The 16,545-nt window shown below is 45.0% G+C and overlaps 1 pseudogene across 1 annotated transcript; it reads left to right on the top strand.

Annotated features, from left to right (window-relative positions):
• The first annotated feature begins 1,151 nt into the window (after positions 1 to 1,151).
• Positions 1,152 to 2,385, top strand: LOC309961173 (tektin bundle-interacting protein 1-like; annotated as a pseudogene). The gene is made up of 4 exons: positions 1,152 to 1,372; positions 1,622 to 1,889; positions 1,987 to 2,111; positions 2,209 to 2,385. The product of its transcript is annotated as a tektin bundle-interacting protein 1-like (transcript).
• Positions 2,386 to 16,545: the final 14,160 nt, after the last annotated feature.

Here is a 16,545-nt window from a genome sequence, read left to right as displayed (position 1 = left end):
GCCCGGGACCCCGTGTTCCGGTGTCGCCCCGCGCCTGCTAGAAGAGAGCCTGAGGGTGGGCTTCGCACGGGAGTGACAGTACGCGCTGACGCGTGACCGCACTTGCTGCCTCAAGCCCCTTCTGCCTCCTCCTTCTGTCTCGGATGGAAAGATGCAGGCAGCCGCGGAGTTTAATTTCACCTTCATCCTGTTTCTACTGTGATGGGCTCTGACATTGGGAACCTGATTCCGAAATAATGTCTGCGAATTTGCACGGAGACATTCATTCAGCAGATGTTTATTAAATACATATCAAAACGTACAGTTGTGAAAATAGTACACAATGTTTCGGCTTATTGCATTATGGCCGTTTCAAACTTTGGAAGCCAGTTTCTTCATTTGCACAGGAAGAAACGTAGCGTTTAATTCTTAAGTTTGTGGTCAAATTGTGTGTGTGTGTGTGTGTGTGTGTTATTTTAGACTGTTTTAATTCCTTTTTACAAGCTAGGTTCATTTTGTAGTTTCGGCTCATTTTGTAGTTCAGAAGAGTGGGGCTCCCCAGATGGTCCCCAAACTCCCCTCCCTGCAAGCGGCAAACCCAGCCTGCGGCCACTTCCTGAAACCTGTGTCCCGGAACCACCAGGGTTGAGCCCACCTCTTATGAGACTCTTGGGTTTCTGGTTTTCCGTGCGGAGTGAGAACTCCAAGTAGGCACAGGGGAGAACGTTTTATCAGCATCCCTGCTAGGACCATCTTGGGGTCACGTCCTCATTCCCTAGGGCATCTCCCCGGAGGGAGCTCACCAAGTCAAAGCATAGCACGTGCCCATGTCTGTCTCTTGGGCAGTGGTGCTGCGAGGGTGTTCCGGAAGGATAGCTTTAGTTTTAATGGTACCTGGTTGAGGTTAGATTTTTGCCGTCATTAGCATATTTATTTCCATTTCCCTCTTTGCTCTGCCAGACTCTGTTCCTTACACCATCCCTGATGCCCCAGGGCCTTTGCACAAGTGGGTCCCTCCTCACATCACTGCCACCTCCTCCTTGGGGAAGCCCTCCTGATGCTCTCAGCCTGGGACGGGCTCTGGCAACAGAGGCCCCCGGAACAGGCACTCCTGTGTAGCTGCATAGTTTCTCCTTTAAATGTGAGCTTGTCTTCACTCCCAGCTGGCCCCGATGACTGGGCAGGTGGTGATGGTGCAAGAGCTCCCTGAAGGTCTCCCTGGGAACCTGGGCTCCCCACACACTTTCCCTGTGTCCCCAGCCCACGGCTCCCAGGCCAGACCAATGACGGTGAAACCTGTGCCATTCACTCAGCCACAGCTGAGACCACGTCCTCCTGGTGCATCTCCAGGCCAGGGGGGCTTCCTGGAGGAAAGGGCCTGCAGACCTGGGAGGCTGGGCAAAGGACTAAGTAGAGGCAAGAAAAGATGAAATGTTTAGGAGGTCCTGGGGGTTGGAGAGGATGTGGCAGAGAGGAGGGGCTACAAGGGGTCAGCCTCCCACCCTCTGCCAGCCTGGGTGGGAGGGTGTCCAGTACTGAAGGACAGACGAGGCCCCCTGCACCTCGGGCCAGGCTTCTGCACCCTCAGCGCTGGCGAAGGGGATGAAGAGGCCCGGGGAGGGCAGGGGGGCTGAAAACTCAGTCTCTCTTCTTCCACCCCCGCCCTCGGCAATGACTACCTGTCCCAGGAGGGGCCCCGCCAGACGCCGGCCATCAAGCAGGCGCTGCGCTGGAAGTACACACCCATGGGACGCGACGCTGCCGGTCCACAGTGGTACACGGGCCTGACCAGCTCGGACCCCCGAGAAGCCTGGAACACGCTCCCTCAGGCGCTCTGGACAGCCCATACCTCGAGGCTTATGTCCACAAGCGCTGATGCCACAGCCCCCGGGAGCGCAGCATGCCTTCGGGTGAGTGCCCGGCCCTGCCCACCTCGACACCAGGCCCTCCTCGAGGGGAGGGTGAGGCCCAGAGGTGCAGAGATGACCCCTGACCCCTATCCCGAAGCCCACACCCAGCGGCTCCGGGAGACGACTGCCTGGTAGACGGCATCATCCCCGCGCAGTACAGGGGCCCCTGCGAGCGGTAGGGAGCGTGCTGTGGGAAGGCAGACCCATGGGGCAAGGAGTACGGTGATCCTGGGCCAGGGTACGCGACCCAGGGGCTGGGGTGAGACCGCCCGGGGCCAGGAGGCGGGGCCAGCCGGTGACCCAGGTCCTGGCCCCTCAGCCATCCACAGGCACCAATTCGGAGAGGAGCCGCTGTGGCGCACGTCTGACTACGTGCTATACCTGTCAGCGCCCAGCGCCCGCGCTACACCACCCAGAACTACCGGCAGCGGGCACAGAACCCTGGTGCCCCGCCACCGGCCAGCAGCCCCCGCCCGTCTACACGGCCAGGCACTGATAAAGATCACGCTGCCCGATGTGGCTCTTCGGGACCGGCGCCTCTCCCCCAAGGCGTCTGTCCACCTCTGGGGCCGGGACCTGGGGCCCTCAGGCAGCCAGGTGAAGGGAGCTCTGAACCAGGACCCTGGTGACCAAGCTCCAGGGCAGAGTCAGACAGACGAGCTCTCCTGCCCTCGGCCCCCCTACGCCGGGCCCCAGGCCGAGGCACAGTCCTGGCCCCAGGTGGCCTGGGCACAGGGAGCCGCACTCGGGCCGCCTGCCCGGCATGCTGAGCCTCACCATCGCCAGGGCCAGGGTCTGGGCCCAGCCCCTAACCCCGAGGCTGGGCTCCTGGCAGACTCAGCAATGGCTCTGTCCTCCAGGGCTGGTGGCACCCGGGAGACCCTAGGCTGGCCGGGGCTGAGCTCGGGGCAGGCCCTGTGCCCAGGAGCCTCACATCCGGCCGTGTGGCCAGGTTTAAATAAAGTATATCATCGCACAAAGGCACTTTGTACGTGCCTGGCACGTCTTAAGCACTCAGTATTAGCTATTTATTTTACTTTTAAGTAGCTTTTCCCCTCCTTTGGTTATCGTTGCACTGCTTTCCACCTGCTCAGCTTAGTTCATAGTCACCCAGTTCTTCGTGTTTTCTTCTCCTTGTTTTTAATTTTTTCAGATCATTTCACTTCATATTAACCTAATCCTAGAGAATGGACCAAAGGAGCAGAAGTAGTGTTCAAATAAGTTAACATCCCATTCCAGCAGCATCTCAGGTTAAGGATTTTCTGGTGAAGGGGGGGCCACTTTAAGGATGAAAGCAGCTCTTTTGCCCCTTTTTGCTATTTATACATTTCTGTCCCCCTCTAACCTTAAAAGAATAATTATAGGAATGAGACCACTAGGCAGTTTAACCTAACTTCTGACTTACGGGCTCCTGAATGCACATCATGCCTTGCTAACCTGTTGATTTGTTTCCTAGATAAAAAGCAGGAAGAATGGGGCTTCCCTGGTGGCGCAGTGGTTGAGAATCTGCCTGCTAATGCAGGGGACACGGGTTCGAGCCCTGGTCTGGGAGGATCCCACATGCCGCGGAGCAACTAGGCCCGTGAGCCACAACTACTGAGCCTGCGCGTCTGGAGCCTGTGCTCCGCAACAAGAGAGACCGCGATAGTGAGAGGCCCACGCAACGCAATGAAGACTGGCCCCCGCTTGCCACAACTAGAGAAAGCCCTCGCACAGAAACGAAGACCCAACACAGCAAAAATAAATAAATAAAGTACTAAACTTCTACCCCCAACACCTTCAAAAAAAAAAAAAAAAAAGAAGGAAGAATGAAGAATTCAGCAAGTAAAGAATGGCTATCTCTCTACCCCCAAGGCCCCTTAACAATCCTGCAGGCAGATTAGGCAGAGGAGATAACATCTGAAGAAGGAGTCAGCCAGCCTGCACGCTCTCCTGCCTCCATGATTCACTGAGATTCTTCCCCCCATTTTCCCCTTTAAACACTGTCCTGGCTGAGCAGAATCTTGGGCATTGGTGTTAGGACATGAGTCCACCTTCTCCCCAGATTGCCGCCCTTTCTGATTGAAGCAACTTTCCTTTCTATTCACACTTGCCTCTCAAATTATTGGCTTTTAAGTGGTGAGCAACTGAACCCGAGTTTGGTAACAAGGAGACCAGGCCACATCTAATGTCCATTGTCTTTCAGAAGAACACAGATTTTTTTCTCCAATTTAAAGTGCACAGTGAGTGCAAATTCCTGTGCAGTGGTTCTGGAGTGGGTCCTGATTATGCTTTTCTAACCATCTCCCAGGGCTGTTGCTGCTGGTAGCAGGGGCCACACTTAGAATGGCAAGCAGTACACCAAGCCTGCTGCTGTTTCTGCACTCCCCTCACTCAGCAGGGAAATGAAAAAGAACTGAGGCGTCTCCCTCAGAGAAAGTTCATATTCCTTTCTGGTCATTGCATCTCTGCTCATTTCCTCGGACAGTGAGTATCAGTGAGTAATATTGTCCTCTCTGGCCTCAGGGCAGCTATGTGATTTGCATCTTCCCGTGTAAACTGAGAATGGAGGCCCCCTATTCACACGTTATTAAGAATTTCAGGATGGCGACAGGGGCTGAGTCTCTCTGAGCACAGGGTCCTGTGTGGTTCCCCATGCCACATGCCCACACAGGCGGCTTACTAGGCCTTTCTACTCTAACCTTTTCTAAACAAGGCTTCCGGGAGTCTTCGGAATTGATGTCAAGGTCAGCCCTCTTAGACTTTTTAGAACCACCATCTGGCGTACGTCTTTCGTTTTTGCCTAGGTACGATGAGTCGTACTATTCTCTGATGGAAAATTGATAATAAAGATAATGTACACCTGTTCTGGGTATTAGGAATAAAGACATGAAAGTTTTTTCTATGCATGTATGATGAGACGATTGCTCTCGGAATGTAGGGGGTAAAGGTTTAATTTAAATAGTGAGCTCACAGGTCAATGTTCATATCAACTCCGGCTGTTCTTCTGCAACCAGCCCTCTCCTGTAAGTCACTCAAGCTCATATATATATTGCAATATATATATATATATATATATATTGCAAACTTATATATATATATATAAGTTTGCAATGCAAACTTCTGCTAAAATATATATATATATATATTTTTAGCAGAAGTTTGCATTCAGATCATAGCTACTGTTTATTGACAACCTACTGAGTCAGAACATTTAAATACAGGTAGCCGCCTTACCCCAGGAAAACTGGTTCAGTAAAAAAGCCATTTAAACTAAATTTATTTCCTAAGCGCATGTCAACAATTGTGTATTGAGCACCTATTAAGTGCCAGACATTCTGGTTAATGAGGATCTGTCAGTAAGTAAGTGACTGAAGAGGCAAAAATCCCCACCCTCATGGAGCTGGCCTCCAGGGATGAAGGATACACACAAGTTAGTAAAAGTGTTACAAGGCAATAAAACAGGATACAGAGGGTCAGGAGTGAGTGGTGGGGCTGCGATTTTCAGTAAGGTGCCTGGGGGGAAACTCTCTGGGGAAGAGACATCTGAGTAGACCTGAAGAAGGTGAAGTGAGATGCTCAAGTGTCTGGAAGAGAGAAACAAAGATGGAAAGAATAGTTAGTGCCGAGGCCTTGAGGTGGGAGTGTGCCTGGCACGGTCCAGAAGCATCGAAGACGTCCGTGCGGTGGAGAGGAGAGAACGCGGGGAGTGCAGAAGCAGCGCTCAGACTGTGTACTTCTCTGCAGGGTAAAGGGGAATCAAAATTACTTATTAAGTACTTATTAGAAAGGGATTTGAAAAAGCTTTTATCTTGAAAATTGAAGGTTGCACGTTCCTGCTAATTTTTAGAATAAACACCATCAATTTCATCTATGTGGGAGGTGTAATTCTTCTCATTAAATTGGCAGAATAGCACACTGGGCTTCCTTTGCTTCTGTGCTGGTTGTCTGTTGCTACATAACAATAACCCCCAAACTTAGTAGCGTAAAGTACTAACCTTTATGATCTCACACGGTGTCTGTGGGGCAGGCGTCTAGGAGCGAACCAGCTGGGTGATTCTGACTCAGGCTCTCTCGTGGGGTTGCAGGTGTCAGTGAAAATTGTTGCCGCCGTATCAGTAAACAAAGGATGTTGCAGCCGTCGAGCCATCACGTTCCAGCCGCCTGGATGGTGAGCCCTGAGGGACTCAGGATGGAAACAGGATGCCCGCCATCTAGCCCTCAGCCACCGCAGCCACCTTGCAGTGTTGGGGAGACTTGCCCCAGAGAGCTGAGGTGGGCATCAAAGGAGCAATTTCAGTGAGCCCAGATTTTGCATCTTTCCACACACCGAAAAGCTCTCACTTCCTTAACTTGAGATGTCTGGTTTTCTTTACTTAACAGTAATCTTTTGATGTTCCGACTACCTGGTCTTTGTAGCAAAAACTCCTCTATATCCTGGCTCCCCCCTTGCCTCTTTGAAACAGCCCCTCCGAGCCATCTGAGAGGCTGCGTCCCGGGCTTAAGTCCTCAGAATGTTTGCCAAGTAACACATAATTCTCAACGTTTAGTTTGTGCCTTTTTTTCAGCTGACACAGACAAGCTGTTGAAAGCAGCTGTGGTCATCTGGAGGTCTCACGGGGTTGGGGGATTCGATTTCAAGCTCACATGGCTGTTGGCAGGGGTCCTCAGAGGTCCTCAGGCTTCTGGATGAAGGCCTCCGGTCCCTACCCCCTGGGGCCCCCCAAGGGCTCCACGGGGCCTGCAAGCTGTCTTCCTCAAGAGTGAGCCATTCCAGGGGTGGGGAGAACGGGCCAGGGAAGGACCGGGGTGAGGCCACAGTGTCTCCCATGACCTAACCTTGAAGTTGCACAGCACCCTTCTGCCCTGAGTTACACAGACCAAGCCTGGTCTAGGGTGGGTGGAGGGGATGACACAGGCTGTGAACACCAGGAGCTGGACCCATTGGTGCGTCTGGGGAACAAGATCCCACAGCCTCATGTCAACACTGGCAGCGTATGCAGTCATTTGTGTGTGCGTGAGAGCAATCCAGCGTTTCCACTGTTTTCACAAATGCTTCTCAACCTCTGTGGTATTCAGATCATTATTTGTTATTGTTTCTATCTTGTCATAAACCTTCTGGGTTTTCTTCAGTTTATAATCATTTTACTTTATTTTAAAATGACTTTGCTAATGCAGCATTATTCATAATAGCCAAGACACAGAAGCAACCTAAGTGTCCATCGACAGATGAATGGATAAACAAGATGTGGTACAGATATACACTAGAATATTACTCAGCCATAAAAAGGAATGAAATGATGCCATTTGCAGCAACATGGATGGACCTAGAGATTGTCATACTAAGTGAAGTAAGTTGGACAGAGAAAGACAAATACCACGTGATATCACTTACATGTGGAATCTAAAATATGACACAAATGAATTTATCTACAAAAGAGAAACAGGCTCACAAACATTGAAAACAGACTTGTGGCTGCCAAGGGGGAGGGGGTGAGGGAGGGATGGATTGGGAGTTTGGGATTAACAGATACAAACTATTGTATATAGGATGGATAAATAACAAGTTCCTACTGTAGAGCACAGGAAACTATATTCAATATCCTGTAATCAACCGTCATGGAAAAGAAAAAAAATATTTATCTTGATAAAAAAGAAATATTCAAAAGAATGTATATACTTGTATAACTGAGTCACTTTCCGTACAGTAGAAATGAACCCCACATTGTAAATCAGCTAAACTCCAATTAAAAAAATAAATAAAATGACTTTGCTATGGAGTTATTTTGTTTGTTTTTATTTTTACTTTAATGAACACCCATGCTTAAGATTTTCTAAGCATTGTTCTAAGTACTTTGCAAATATTACCTTTATTCAATCCTCATAACAAATCCTTGTAGGAGACGGGGTTGTAATTTTTCCATTGTGCACGTGGGAACCTGAGACACAGAAAAGTAGAGGTCCTTGCTTAATGTTGTGTATCTGATAACTGGCCCATCTGAGTCGGGGGAGCCCGGCTCTAGTCTCTGCCCTGCAGCCTCTTCACTTCTTCATCCCCATCTTTATATGCTTTATGAAATTCTGCATCTTCTTAAGAGATGCATTATTAACTCCTTATCAAGGAACACTATAATTGCAAGAGATATTGTAAACTTTAATCAGCTAATGATAGTCAAATAATCGGAAACATAAGCCGAGGAACTGCTCATGTTAAACTAGGGATAATATTTGAATGGATATTAATTTTATAAGAGAGTAGTTTAGGGATGTTTTGCATGATATGTGGAATTTTGTATCCCTATACAACCTCATGACTTCAGGGTCTCAGATAATGACTATACTGATATGAGAAGGAACCTTATCCATGACCTCTGATCCTCACAACACCTCCGCAAGGTAGGAAATCTCACCTTCACTCCACAAATGAGGTCACTGGCTTGTATGGTGACTAAGGAAATTATTTAAGATCCTAAGTAGTCAGTGGTTGCGATGAGATGTAAATTGAGCTGTCGGATTTCAGAGTCCAGACCGCCCTCAGTTACTCCAAGGAACCTCTGTGGTTGTTTCTTCTTCTTATTTATTTAGTGTTGGCTTTTCTTTATTAGTAATACCTTCTTTAGTCCACTACGAGCTTCTTGTGTTCTGGTATGATTACAGGAAAGCGTGACACTCATTAATGCACTTGAGTCGTTGAAGAGCTGGTTTTTTCTTTTTAATTTTTCTCTCTATATTATGGGAGGGATCTTATTCCTCCAGGTAATTAATTAGCTAGTGTCTGGACTGAAATATTTTATTTTCTTTGGTCTTGGATTTCACACTGAAATTTTCATTAATGCCACAAAATCCCCCCTCCCCACAAGCATTCCCTTCTGTTATTGTTATTGCTAATTGGGTTCACAAAGACGTTGAAGTTGTCTTGACTTTTTACATTGCTTACATTTCATAGGAGCTACATAAATCCTGAGTGAGAAAATAAGTTACATAAATTTCTAGATATGAGAATTTCAAATTTCCTTTAAGGCCAAGAGAAGAAATGCTGTCTGAACAGCCACTGCTGATGGGCAGGATTTGTTAAGCTTCAGAAGTAGCTCATTCCATTTTCTCAGCCGGAGGGGAAGCTGCCACAGGAGCTGCTAAGACTGCGGTAAAACAAAAGGCAAGGTGGTAACTCCACCCACCAGCTTCTAACCGAGAGGGAAAATGTCATTAATGAAAAGCCCTGATGTATACCTCCCTTCTCCAAACAATTAATGGAACAAAATGTCCCAAGAAATGCCTGAAACCATGAGTGGTTTCCATAGAAACCTCAATCCATTTCTATTCTGCCGACATTTGAATGAATGCGAGCAGAGGATAGCACTAGCTCTGCTGCATGGCATGCGCTGTGGTGACAGCTAATGGGTTTACCTTAGAACCATTATTAACTGCTTGTAGCAAAACAGTAGCAGTTCTCTCCTCATAGACTTAGATTATTCCATGGTCTTAAGTATTTCAGAAATATCTGGGACTTGTAGGTATAAACAATACATTTCACAAGACAATAATATTTTGCAGGACCCTAAAACTCCCTTTCTCTCTCACGCAATCATTTTAAATAGCAGAACTGTGTCCTTTGCATGATCTAAGAAAATAATTCTAGTATCCTTTATTCTCAGGACGTCATTAGTACTAATGTACAACCTTTTTAATACCTCTCCATTTCCTGGAGTTAGATGGAGCCTGAAATGATTACATGCCTTTTAACTTCTATTGTCTATGCAAAAATCACATTATCCCAAACAGGAGATGTAAGAAAAGCAAGGCTCACAGGGAGGGACACACACACACACACACACACACACACACACACACAAAACAGTCTTCAGGTGGATTTTGCATAAATGAGGCTGACTCATCCTGACTATAATCTAGCCTTACACTCAACAATCACAAAAGAAATCTATAACCCAGGAAGCATACAAAAAAGAAAGCTACTTGCAGCTGAACTACAGGGGCAGTTAGCTGCAGAAAGATTCAGTTTCATTGTTTTGCAGGATTACTTGGTTTAAATGATTTTTATTGATCACTCAGCTTTACAAATTAATAAACTTGACTTCTAGAGCAATTTTAGGTTTGCAGCAAGATTGAACAACGAGAACAGTGAATTTCCATATACTTCTTGTCCCTACACGTGTACGACCTCTCCCACCATCAACATCCCCACCAGATGTACATCTGTCACAATCAAAGGCCTACATTAGCTCATCACTCTTCTCCACTGGGGTTCACTCTTGGTATTGAATATTCTATGGGTTTTGATGAATGTATAATGATATATATCCACCATTATAGAATCATACAGAGTAGTTTCTTTTTGTTTGTTTGTTTTTTTGCGGTACGCGGGTCTCTCACTGTTGTGGCCTCTCCCATCGCGGAGCACAGGCTCCGGACGCGCAGGCTCAGTGGCCGTGGCTCACGGGCCCAGCCACTCCGTGGCATGTGAGATCTTCCCAGACCGGGGCATGAACCCGTGTCCCCTGCAATGGCAGGCGGACTCTCAACCACTGCGCCACCAGGGAAGCCCCATACAGAGTAGTTTTACTGCCCTAAACATCCTCTGTGCTCCTATTCATCCCTCCAGACAGCTGACCCCTGGCAATCACCAATCATTTTACGTTCTCCATAGTTTTGCCTTTTCCGGAATGTCATATAGTTGGAACCATAGGCTACAGTATGTAGCCTTTTCAAATTGGCTTAAATTTCTCTTCGTAATATGCATTTACGTTTCCTCCATATCCTTTCATGGCCTAATAGCTCATTTCTTTTTAGTGCTAAATAATATTCCATTGGTTGGGTATACCACAGTTTATTCAACTACTGAAGGACTTCTTGGTTCCTTCCAAGTTTTGGCAATTGTCTCTAAAGCTTCTATAAACATCCATGTGCAGGTTTTTTGTGAACATAAGTTTTCAATTTCATTTGAATAAATACTAGAAAGGGCCATTGCTGTATCCTATGGTAAGAGTATATTTAGTTTCATAAGAAATTGTCAAGCTGTCTTTCAAAGTGTCTGTACCATTTTGCATTCCCACCATTAGTGTACAAGAGTTTCTGTTGCTCTGCATCCTTGACAGCATTTACTGATGTCAGTGTTTTGGATTTCGGCCATTTTTATATGTTACTTGCCATCTATATATCTTCTTTGGTGAGGGGTCTGTTAAGACCTTTGGCCCATTTTCTATCTGGGTTATTTATATGCTTATTGTTGAGTATATTTTAGGAATTTTATAGTTTGTTTTTTACATTCAGGTTTCTAACTATTTTGTGAAAGGTGTAAGGACTGTGTCTAGATTCATTATTTTATGTGACTGTCCAGCTGTTCCAGCACCATTGGTTGCAGAGATGGTCTTTGCTCCATTGTATTGCCTTTGCTTATTCATCAGAGATCAGTTGGCTATATTTATATGGATCTATTTCTGAGGTTTCTATTTTGTTCCATTAAACCCCAATGTCTTGATTACTGTAACTTTATATTAAGCCTTTAAGTTGGGTGGTGTTGGTCTTCTGACTTTTCTCCTTTAATAATCAAGGTCGCTCTTCTGAGTCTTTTGCTTCTCCATATAAACTTTAGAATCACTTTGTCAATATACACAAAATAACTTGCTGGGACTTTGATTGGGGTTCTGTTGAATTCACAGATCAAATTGGGAAGAACTGACATCGTGACAATATTAGGTCTTTCCATCCATGAACATGGAATATCTTCCCATTTATTTAGTTCTTTTTTGATATCTTTCATCAGAGTTTTGTAGTTTTCCTTATACAAATTTTGTACATATTTCATTGAATTTGTTCCTAAGTATTTTACTTTCGGGGGTGCTAATGTAAATGATATTATGTTTTCAATTTCATGTTCTACTTGTTCATTGCTGCTATATAGAAAAGAGACTGACTTTACTATATTAACCTTATATCTTGCAACCTTGCTATGATCACTTACTAGTTGCAGGAGATTTGTTGATTCTTTCAGATTTTCTACATTGATGAATCTGTCATCTGTGAACAAAGGCAGTTTATGGCTTCCCTCTCAAACTTCATAGCTTTCCTTTTCTTTTCTTGTCTTATTGCATTAGCTAGGACTTCAGTTATGATGTTGAAAAGCAGTGCTGAGAAGGAGTCTACTTACCTTGTTCCTGATGGTCACCATTTTTAACACCATATTTGTGTACTACAGTCTTTAAGGTAATTCTTGAGCTAAGACCTCAGGTAATGCCACAGTGCATGTGACATATCTAGTGCATGAAACACAGCCTTGAGTTTGGATAGACGTGTGTTCTTATACTTGTTTGCTTATTGTCTGTGTGACCTTAAGAAATTATCTTTTTTGGGACTCAATTAGCATTATATATAAATTGGAAATAATTTTTAGTTCTGGTGTTGTTATGAGGATTAGAGGTAATGGATCAAGAGTTCTTGAGCCATAGAAGTTGATTCATAATAGTAGCTACAATTGTTTGACTATAAAATTTCCCTTTGAGACAAGATTCAGAACAAACATTTGGAGCCTTTACTCTCTATATTATTAAGTCCTTATGCAAAAATCATTTCATATTTGAAGACAGTAGCCCTTCCTTGTCTTTTCTGCATCTTAAAGACCTTTACTGATCTTGACACTGGACTTAGAGTCATAGAGTATAAGAGCTAGCTATCATTATTGTCAGGGAAATAAGGTGATTCCCTAATGACTCTAACTTGTTTAGGTTTTATAAATACAGCCATAATTTCTTCTTAGATATTCCTACTGACCCAGCAAATTTGGACAATTTTTGTTTAAGTTTATGCTTCTTCATTAAGAGATATTTACGGAAAAGGGGTTTTTGTAGTTTGAGACAGAAAATAGAAGTAACGTGAATGGCACAGCCAGAAGCATGATTTATGCGTGGAATTTGGGGAGAGAAAATGTCATGTGACATTCAGTCACTGGCTTTCTTTGCCTTTGTGATGCATTAAAAGGATCTGATGGCACGTGTTCTGTCATTGAGTTGTTATGGGCAAAAATAAGATTGTTAACCTCAAGTCTCAGGCAGGTGGTTGAGAAATAACTGAATAAGTTAAAGAAAGCCTAACCAAGTACAAATCTTCCTACCATGGACTACAGCATTATGAAACAAAGTGGACCAAAGATGAAGATGATCTGAACCCAAGACTTTTTAGAATCACTAGGATCAAACCCTAGAGTCTAATCTCTTTAATTTGCAGATGAGACATTTCCTGATGAGAGGAAGAGCTCCTAAAATTTACACAGCCAGCCCCTGGAGAGCCAGAGATTAACGAGGTATTCTGACTGCTACTGCTTCTCTGAGGAGACACGCCGTCTCACTTTTAAACTAAAAATGGTTCTTTTTTCTTTTTTGCAACTTGGAACAAGTCACTGCTGATCTGCCTTATGCAGTCATTCAACAGAGCTAGCAACCCAAATAAATCCCCTTTCATTCCAGAATTCTTAACAGATCTTTTTGTGCTTACCAGGGTTAGGGTTTGAACTGTTGAGAAAATCAGTACACATTGGTTGATGTAAGATATTTATTTAATCTCTTTATTGATTCACATCCCAACGGGTTGGTAGCGAATATTAGTTACTTAACAAAGCCGTATTGTAGTATTAACAATAGGACAGGTAATTCAGAAAGAATTAATGTTCTCTGAGTTCTTATTTTCGTATAAGGCATTGCATTTTATAGTTTTCATATCTATTCTTTCACCGCATTTTCAAGAATCCTTTGTCCATCTCCTTCTGTCTCCTGAAATAATGGAATGTTAGAAAATGCACTTTTGTAAATATAAAATGATTGAACATGAATACGGTGGTGAAAGAGCTTGGGCTATGAGTCAGACAAATTAGATTTATACTGGCCTTTCCATTTATTTATTGACATCCTGGTACTTTCCCCAAGTGTGTTTTAGTGCACACGTATAAAAACTAATATATCAAAACAACTTATCTTTGAAAAACTAAGTGAGATGAGATATGTAAAATTTTAATTTTGCCTGGTACTTAGCTAATTAATGTTAACTCATGTTAGAGTCTGTGCTATTATTCCTACAGGAAAATTTTGCAGCACTGTGAGTAGGTGAAATCTTGACACTTTTAGCGGATAGGTGATCCAAATAGATTTTGTTACTATTTATAAATTTTAACTTCAAGTATAGGATTTCACTTGACATTAGTTAAAACAAAAAAACGTTATTTCCTGGTTTCTGCAAATGTGCAGTTTCAGGTATGACCACATGAGGGCAGCATGGTACTTTTTAAGACAGGAATGTAGCCTGGCTGGAGCCGGGGGCGGGGGTGGGGTGGGGTGTGGTGGTGGTGGTGGGGGGGGGCGGGGGTGGTGGTGGTGGTGGGGGGGGGGGGCGGGGGTGGTGGTGGTGGTGGGGGGGGCGGGGGGGGATTGGGGTGGGGGGGGTGAAAGAATCTAGTAATAAAGCTATAGAAATCATAGGCACAGAATTAACATGAGAAGGCTCCATAATGATTCTCTAACCCAAACTTTCATTTTATGGGGGAAGGAACTGATGTCCAAAGAGGCCAACTAGCGAGTCCCCCGTCACACAACTGGTGTCTGTGGATGGCAGAGCAGAGAAGCAGCCACAGCACTGAGGAAGCAACAGTAATCGTGTTATCAGAGCCCCCAGGTTCTCTAAGGGCTTTTTATTATGCGCTAATATTGTGTGTGGCAGAACTGTAGAGGAATCGAATATTTCTGATAATGAATTAGCCTCTGAAATGTTCCCTTCTGGGGAAATAGACAAATCCAAAGATAGCATCTGATTTCCAGAAGACATAAGCGCATAAGTGCATCCTGGAAGGCAGAAGACTGAACTGTGCGACTTCTCAAGGTTGTCATTCATGTTTTGCTCACAACCTTGTGTGCGTGCACTGCCTTGAAACTGCAGCACTGACCGCAGGAAGCAGGAGTGAGCAAAGGACGAGTGCACGCCAGTCCTGCCTAGGAACCCCCCTTTCTGTAACCCACTTTTTCAACACGTCCCGCTCCCCAGCCACGTATGAACACATACACGTACACAGCCAGGAACACACAGAGACATACACCCCAGTGGCAGTGGCACAGTGGGAATCTGTGCTGGGAGAGAGCTGCTCTGACTTTGCACCGAGTCTTCACCACACACACATCCCTTTTCCCAGCTCCATGAATAAGCATCAGATGACCCGGCTCAGCAGAATACGTTTGCTGTAAGTCCCAGCGTCCCCAGTTCCCTCACCTCCCCTACATCTTTCACATCTTTGCTTTCTTCCCTTCTCTACTGCCATGGTTACCCCTCTTTTGCATTACTCAATCAGCCTTGAAAATTGGACACTGCGATGCTTAATTTTATGTGTCAACTTGACTGGGCCACAGGGGTCCCAGACATTGGGTGAAACATAATCTAGGTGTTTCCATGAGGGAATTTTTGGATGAGATTAAATCAGTAGACTTGGTAAAGCAGATTGCCCTCTGCGATGTGGGTAGGCCCTGGGCAAGCAGGTGAAGGCTGAACAAAAAGACTAGAAGAAGGAAGGGTGAGCTGTGACAGGGCAAGAGAGAGTCATGGACATATACACACTAACAAACGTAAGGTAGATAGCTAGTGGGAAGCAGCCGCATAGCACAGGGAGATCAGCTCGGTGCTTTGTGACCACCTAGAGGGGTGGGATAGGGAGGGTGGGAGGGAGGGAGACGCAAGAGGGAAGAGATATGGGAACATATGTATATGTATAACCGATTCACTTTGTTATGAAACAGAAACTAACACACCATTGTAAAGCAATTATACCCCAGTAAAGATGTTTAAAAAAAAAAAAAAGAAATGCAAATTGAAAAAAAAAAAAAAAAGACTAGAAGAAAATGGCTAATCTGGAGAATTCCTCCTTCCTGCCTTCCTTCAAACTGGGGACACTGGCTTTCTTCCAGCCTCAGACTCAAATGAAACCTTGGCCCTTTCTGGACCTGAAGCCGGCTGGACTTCAGACCGGAACGGCACCCTCAGCTCTCCTGGGTCTCAGGTCTCCAGACTCCATCCTGTAAAGGGTGCTGCAGGTGACTCACCCTGCAGGTCTTGGGACTTGCCAGCCTCTGTAATCATGTGAGTCAATTCCTTATCATCAGTCAAGCAGGCAATCAATAAGTCTCTCCTACTCTGTTCCTTTTCTGGAGAACCCTGACCGCTGCAGACACTTTGCTTCCCTTCCATGTGTTTTCAGCTGAAACCAGAGTTTTGGTTTATGCTGGCACTAACCTTGAGTCCTCAGTGATCATGATAGTTTTTGGCATTTAGTGGGTATTTAACAAGTATGTGTTGACCGAATATGTAAATTCTATGAGTTATCTTTTGAAAGAATTTTTGTTTCTATCAGAGCTCTAGCATTTTTCCTTCCACCTATGTGTGGGCATACTGCAGTTACTAACTTAGTACAAAGAAAGTACTTATTTTTTTGTTGCTAGGATACTACTTTGTGCAGCCATGAAGTTATGCATATTATAGTTTCAGGCTGAAGGATGAAACAGACCCCAAGTATGATTAACATAAAGAAGCTTAATATAACAGTGTTAGTTGTCAGTCAGTGTTAGATCATTAGATTTTTTAATTTCATTTATTAAAGCCTACAATAGCACCGTGACAGTACAGACGCCTACAT

The sequence above is a fragment of the Leucopleurus acutus genome, assembly GCF_964270905.1.
Source record: "Leucopleurus acutus genome assembly, chromosome: 4".
Taxonomy (NCBI): Eukaryota; Metazoa; Chordata; class Mammalia; order Artiodactyla; family Delphinidae; genus Leucopleurus; species Leucopleurus acutus.
Note: the sequence above shows the minus strand (reverse complement) of the source record. Positions and strands in the feature narration are given on the sequence as shown.